The sequence below is a fragment of the Crocodylus siamensis genome, chromosome 2 (genome assembly GCF_052110815.1).
Source record: "Crocodylus siamensis isolate JL-2025a chromosome 2, ASM5211081v1, whole genome shotgun sequence".
Classification (NCBI taxonomy): domain Eukaryota; kingdom Metazoa; phylum Chordata; order Crocodylia; family Crocodylidae; genus Crocodylus; species Crocodylus siamensis.
The window spans coordinates 268,359,238-268,366,919 of record NC_143396.1 but is presented as its reverse complement, the minus strand read 5'-3'; the positions used below and the strand labels follow the sequence as shown (position 1 = coordinate 268,366,919).

Genomic DNA, 7,682 nt, shown 5'->3' with positions numbered 1-7,682 from the left:
GTACTGATTGTAGCAGTGCCATCATGGCTATTTTTGCATACCCTCTCCACAAAGGTGGGGCTTGGAGCTTCTTCCCCAGCTCTACAGCCCATCCCCCTTAGTTAAACTACTGATTATAAATTCTGATTTGAAATCTCTGGCTTTATCTTGTGAATCGTGTAAGTGTCTGCATATCTAATAACACTAATATTGCATGGGACCCTTAAAAGGAACTCACGGCACCCATTGGGAAACACTGCCATACACTGCCAAATCAAGTTCAATGCCTTGGTCCTTATCTTCAAAGGGCTTAATAGCTTGGTGCAAAATATGTGCAGGACTGCTTAAAGCTTTGAGAGCAAGAATATACTGAAACTTTCTGCCACTCATTTAAAGTTCATCTGTGCTAAAGATAGAAAGGAGGTATGAAATCCTAAAGGAACAAAGGATGATCACACACCTCGCCACCTTCTGCTCCAAGTGTAAGGTGTACACCTCTGGTAATGCCTTCTCTAATACCAATGGAGCTACATGAACATTAAAAAAAATTCTTCCAGAACAAAATCCTATCAAAACAAAACACTGACCAATGCACACGCAAGTCTTCCCTAGGGAATAATATGAGAGAGAGAGCAAGAAAAATGGACAGATGTTAGTCACTTTGTTTCATGCAGTATTGGAAAGCACTCAGATACTACAGTGAGGAGTGTAGCATGAGACCCTACAGATAAAAAGAATGATTTTTTCAAGGAATCTTGCTACCTATCTGTGATAACTTCTGTCATTTGTAATATTCATGGAGATAACAGATGAGCCAGAGCAGAATGAATCCAAGTTAGAGACCTGATTCTGAGAGGTTTTGAATACCTCAATGAAGTCAGGCTATTTATTTTTTTTGTGCTATAATAGTCGCTAAAAACTCTTATCAAGACCAGGACACCATTGTGCTAGGAACCGTATGGAGTAGAAACACCCCCTACTTCTGTGGCAAGAACTAAAAATCTAAGTACATGAGACAAATAGAAATGACCAGGCGAAATACACTGAGACTTCTTGGTCTATTTTTGAATTTCTCTTGGATTTGGAAATAAGTGTATAAATCAATGGCATAACTAGGGCAGGGGGATCAAAGCAGCCACCGTAGGCACTGACTTGGGGAATGAGGGGTGAGGAATGGTGGAAGTATATGTGCCACTACTGTACAATCATACCAGTGCCTGTGCTGGCAACTGGAAGTTGCTGTGGCCCTCGCGCGTGGCAGCAGACCCAGGCACCCAGCCGCATTGTTACACTTCTGATGTAAATTGTTAGGGGACCTGGTCAGGAACGGACTCAGATTACTCATTTAGTATCTCACAAAAATTCCATATATTTTGGCAACCACTTTCTACCATGTTATATTTCAGTATAGTGTGTTGAATGCCCCGCAACTGCTCTTTGTTTTGCCATTCTTTTTGCAAAGTTTAGGTTTTTTTTTTTTTTGTTTTGTTTTTTAAAGCCCATTTATTTCTTTGGGAATAACTTCAGTGCAACTTTCATTTAGAACTGCGGCACCTGGAGAAAATCAACATCATGTGACTTGTGGCACTTCTAAACAGGAAATACTCGATTTATTTTTTTAGCTGTGTTTGTATAATAAAGTCTAGCATCCAAGTGTGAGCAACACATTTTCTTGTTTTATTAAGCAGCATGAAAGGATTTATTACTCTACCACTGAATGCAGTTCTGGCACCAAATGAAGCTGGATAATAATTGTCAGGCACTGAGTTTAACGTTATGAGAAAACACCTTTGGTGGAGTTCAGATTTAACTGTAAAATGAAAAATACACCTAGATGGTGAGGCTTCCTTTGAGAATTGGCTTGGTGGGTATAATCTCAAATATTGCTGCTTAATAAATTGGATTTTTGTGAAGTCGAAAAGGGAATGAGTGTGTTGTAATAATTACTAAGAAGGTTATTTTCCTTTTTGTCCTTCAGTTATGTAGTCACTTAAGAAGGAAATGGATGTTCATTGAATGCTGAACTTTTCATTTCAGAGTCTGTCCTATTGTTTGATGAAAGAAATGTCCCCCATTAGGGGTCTTTCTTTCCCTCGCCCTCTAACTTCCCTGACCACTCTCAACTACATTAGCTCCCCTTGCTTCTGCATTATCTTTGGCTACCTGTTTCTCTCTCCTCAGCTGTTCTGGGACACAGGACTCAATTGAGGAACTTAGTACCAGTTAAGAAATTGTTCTTATGTCTCTTTCTTGTACTCCCCTAGGCCGTACATGGGGCACAGCTCTGACCCCTTGTGTACAGAGGCAGAGTATGGAGTACTGATAATTAGTTGAGTGAGCAAAAGAAGGTCTGTTGTTTCACAGGTGTGCAGCATTGCCACAAAACCAATTGTCCTGAAAGACCCTAAAAAGATTTGGAATAGGGAGAGATTTGAAGAAAAGCAATGAAGAGAGGACAAAACAGAAGGAAATACATACATAACGCTCAGTTCTTCATTACTCAGGCCTCGTTTAGTCAAGTACAGCAGTGCTAGGAGGTATAAAGTAAGAACAGGAGAGTTTTACTTGTACTTTGTCCTGGCATGCAAGGCAAGGACAAGACTGTACTGCAATTTTTCCCCCCAGAGTCTCTCTGGAACTTCACAGCTCTGAACATATGATTAGTTTTCCACAGGGAGGAGCCTGGCCGTGCATGTGTTAGAGGTTTCAGGTTAACTGCAGGAGTGGGGAAATGCTTTACACCTTCACCAAATTAAGACTTCTAACAAGTGAAAAAGCCCTTCCATTACATGTGTTCTACACTGAAAGATCCCAGGCTTTGAATGCAGCAGCATGGCTCTTCTGTTGCCCTCAGTTTGTGCCCAGACTCCCACAAAATTATTTGGTCTCGGGGTGTTGACTTAGGCCCCTTTTTAATTTAAAGAAACACTGTAAAGGTTCGTTTCTGAAAGCTGACTTGCCCTTTTTACCTTTGTAATTACTTGTGAATGCTCACCCAGGCTGAAGCAAGGAACCAGGCCTCTTTTCTGTTTGCTAAGTACCTAGTATACCCCTCAGTTGCTGTGCTACTCATATAATTCATAGTATAGCGCATGTAAAAGTTTGCAAAGATTTCCTACAGCTGTTTGAGAGGTCATCTGATAAATACACACATACATGCACCACCCAGGAGAGGGCAGCAGTACCTGTAAGTACAGCAGTTTAAGCCAAGGCAAATTCTGAGCATGCTCCTTCAGTATTTTGAATGGGTGGAATTGGCTGGCCTGGCATTAGGGAGAGGGTGGTGGAATCTGCATTTCATTCCGGTAATTGAGGAGTATTTTCTACACACCATCGGTACCTTCTACCTATGGCTCTGACAGGTGGATTTTTTGCTGAATTAGGTCCCCTGTTTTCTTTGCTACTCATTGTGAATGCTAATCATGAGGAATATAGAAAAGTCTAATGAAAGGGCATCTCTGTGTGACAAACTTCTTGGTAAAAAGTCATGGATCTTAAAGGCAGATTTCCTTCATGACACAATCCACAGGTTGCCGTCACTATTGCTGGTGAAGGTATAGATACCTGGCTATCCAGACCAGTTTACAAGATCAATGACACATAATAAAGGTATATTAAAATAAGGAATGTAATAAAGCAGGAGCTTCTGTTTCCCCATCTCAGAACATAGGAACAAGGAGTCATTTTGCTGAAAAATGAAAGGTGGCAATTGAAATAAATGACAAAAGGGACCCCCTTCCCTTTCAGTATACAGCTGGCCTGGAAAACTCATCATATAGAATGCCCCATGGACTAAGAAATTATCAGGATTCAAAGAAGGATAGGACCTTATGGATAGTAAGACTATTTAGAGATACAGCAGTTAATGCTAAGAACTGACATGGAAGAGCTATTTCATCTTGTGCTTCAGGGTCTGCTCCAGTCTCTACTTCAAGGGATTAGGAGACCTTTTAACATATGGGGCTATTTCCCACATCTGGTAGTGCAAAGCTGTTGCATTGTTTTCTGATGCCTCTCATAATGGCCACTGTCAGAGACAGGCTAGTATTAGGTGGACCTTGGGTCAGATTCAATACAGCAACCCCTATGCCCCAGTTTTCCTACACGAAAAAGAGCTACTCAAGGAAGTTTCTGTTGGCCTGGGTCCCTATTTATTTATTAAGTGTTATGGCCTGAATTATTATAGCTGTTTCAATATAGAAAAATGCTATGAGAAATGTATTAAACTTTTTTTGTCCAGGAGTCTATGGCCTCAGTTCAGTCAGGTCATGAAGTCTTTGCCATTTTTAAGCATGTATCAATATATTGACATCAGCTGACATCATGAGAGCTCTGACAGACCCTAGCTATGCTAAAGCAAGTTGCACTTGCCACTTTAATTTTCCTCTTCCCCATATAAGCAAATAGAAGTTACAGGCATATATTATTAGTTATGTCTATAGAGCTGTATCAAGATACATGTGACTATGAATGCAAGTCAATAAAAGGGCCAAGTTCCTTGTTGGTATCAATAGGTGAGGCATTGTTAAAGCCAAAGAAGTGCTATCCATTTATAGCAGCAAAGAATTTGTCCTAGACTCTCTAGCAGAGGCATAAGGATGTGGCCAGGTACCTGAGACAGGCCACACACAGGGGCAGTGGTAATTTCTAGCTGTTGCTGAACCACCAGAGTGATCAGGTGGCTAAGATGGCAGCTGTGTTTTTTTTCACTTCCTCCCTCCTCAGGTCAGTGGCCCGAAGGAAGGATGCCCTGATTTCCCTGCCCCGGTTATACCACTGCTCTCTGGTTTTGAGGCACTTATAGTCTAGCTCAGACATTCAATACAACATAACTCCAAACAACTTTACTGCATAGTTATGAAAACACGTGGTTGATGGGTAGCTATATTATGTAACTATTACCTCTGTAGTGTTCTGTGCCTCTGTAGTGCTGCAAGTATAACAAATACCAGTTTTTAATGCATTTGTATTGTTCAGGAGTATTTGGAGGCAAGAGTGACAGTGTAAGAGCTGATGCCTTGCTGCTTCCCCTTTTAAAGTGATTAAAACAGAGTTCCTGACATTTTGCCTCCAAAGGGCAGTCCTGGGTGGCAGGCTTCATCGAAGGGGCTATATTTTGCTCATAAGCCACACTTTGTGAACCTCATCCATACCACAGATTGCATTTTAAAGTATTTTGTTAAAATGTAAGGGGATTCACAAAGGTACTTTGCGACTAACAAGTGATTTTGTGATCAAAAAGGAGCTGGAACTCCTTGTAATAACTTAAGAGAAGGAAAGAGACTACACTGCAGAAACAGCATAGGCACAGACAGAAGTGACAGTTTTCACCCGATCTGGCCCATGAAAGCACTCTACAGCCATGACCAACCAGAAGTGCACAGCTGTAGAGTGCTTTAAAAGCACCTGATCCCACAAAAATCTGAACCCTCATTGCATGAGGGTTCAGATGAAAGTGCTCCAAAACAGTGTCTTCAGGAACTTGTGTCTGCACCACCTCCCAGACCTGGTGCTGCTTTCAGAATGGGAGGAGGAAAAGGGAACAGAGGGAGTTCAGTCTGGGTGTTTTTCAGCAGGCACTGAAGTATGGGATGAACTGGAGCTCCTGAGAGGCTTGCTGCCAGTAGCTGGGTTCCCCCATCCCCCTGTACCCAGCAGTGAACTTCTGTTGGGTTTGAGGGATTGTTGTAACTCATGGCACTTCAAAAAGTGCCATAAGTTACAGTGGAGAGCTGCTCTTCCATCTGCCTATGTATGGCAATGTGCTATTAGACATGTGGGTGACTGGAGTGTGGTTGTTTGGCTTTCTACTATTTGAACAGTAGCATAACTCAGGGGAGAAGCCAAGCATCAGCCCTGGGCACCAGCTATGAGGTAGTGCCAGAATCTCCCCCATAGAAGTCTTTGCCATAGCAGGATCCAGGCAGCACGCTTCCACATCCAGTAGTGTATATGGGAGGCGGAAAGTGAGCAGGATGGTGCTCCCCAAAAGAGGTTTTGTCACAGCAGGCACAGATCTGCACCCAATAGCATATCTGGGTGAGAGGGAGCAAACAGGGTACCACGCACAGTTCCCAGGGAAGCCACGTCATGGAGTTGCTACTTCCCAAGCCAATGCTGCTACTTCGGTAGTAATGGCAGCAGTATCAGCTGCTTTCAGTGTACAGAAAGCCCAGGCAGGTAAGACTTTCTTTCCCCTCATCCCCGCAACCCCTTTCTACAGTGGTTGGCATACCTATTCCCTGCCCCAGGTGTTGAATGAGCTCTCTGTGTCTCTGTGCTTTAAGAGTATAGTTAAAAATAGGTAAAATAATTTGCCTTCTGTTAACAGATGAAAGCTCTGTGACTTTTCCAATATGAGAGGGACTTGTACCCAAAGCAATAATATTAGATTAAACTTTTTGTCTTAAAAGACTACCCCAAAGTATATCCAAATATAGGGACAAATCCTGCCAACACTTTGGCCTAGATCCACAGAAGGACGCAAGTATTGCAGTGCTAAGTGTTGCAGCCCCTAATGTTTAATACAGTTCTTCTCAGGTTTTTTGGACTTGAAGCAGCCTTCACTGGACTCGAGGCAAGCCTCTGTAGCTCCAGTTTGCAAAACTAAGCTATATATTACAGTGCTTACCTCTTACAAGGGGGCTGGGCAGTAAGGGTGACAGATCATCCGGGCAGGGATAAGCTTGAGCCAGGCTTATCTCCTTAGCTTATCTGCTTATCTCCTCACACCTCACTTATCTTCTCACAGCTCAAGGCAACCTTCAAAGGATCTGACAGCATCCCAAAATGCCCCAACACCCTGGCTGAGAATCACTGTTTTAGGAGAATCCACCTAGGATCCCTCTTCAATGCACGGGGCAAGTTAAATACCTCACAGTGAGGCCCACGGATCCAATAGATGCTGAGCAGGGATTCACTGTGGCCAGCTGATAGTAAATGTTGAGGAGAGGAGTTTGTTTTCAACTCTGCTGTTCAGGCAATGAATGCTGAGCTGGAGGGAAACATCTCCCTCACCTTGTGGAGGGGGTCTCATCCCTGAACTCTGTCCTGGAGTCAGGCTCTTGTACTCACCCTTTCCCACCAATACAGCCAAGAAGAGGTGGACTAGATACAGACATTCAAAAACTCGGTAGTTCTTCACCCTTTGGCAGGGGGAGGGCACGCAAGCTGGCCCTCTTATACTTACCTGGCAGGGGAGACACCATGATCTGGAAGGTGGTTTTCCCAGGGTAATTGTGTCTGATATGTTCTCCATAGGAGGTCTATGTTGAGCAGATTCTTTTTGGTATTGGGTGGTGGAACCGGAGCGTGCTCCATCCACTCCATGCATTGACCTGGTATTACAGTGCTTCCAGGACCGGTGCAAAAAAAACAGGAAAAAAAAAAAAAAAAAAATGGCCCTCTTACATTGCGTTCTGTCATTTTTAAACCAATCTATGCGTGCTGAACTTCTGTTATGGGTTTAGACCATTTCTGATCACTTACACTGGTAAAATCATACTGTCTATACCTGGCCTAAAAGCCCAAAGACTTTACGTTCTGGTAGGAAGTTCCTGTGGGAAACACCTTAGGCTTTGCTCTAAATAGTTTCTGTGAAACTTCCCAAAGTAGGTCATCTAGAAGCCTTTTTCATCCCAGGGGAAGATAGCAGTCTGGGCCTGGCAGCAGGCTCTGGAGACTTTTCTCTTATTGGTTCCTGA

General features: G+C 43.0%; 1 non-coding gene across 1 annotated transcript; it reads left to right on the top strand.

Annotated features, from left to right (window-relative positions):
* Positions 1-7,160: 7,160 nt before the first annotated feature.
* On the top strand, positions 7,161-7,353 carry LOC149872172 (U2 spliceosomal RNA). The gene has a single exon (XR_016440875.1). It is a non-coding gene; the product is annotated as a U2 spliceosomal RNA (small nuclear RNA).
* The last annotated feature ends 329 nt before the right edge of the window (positions 7,354-7,682 follow it).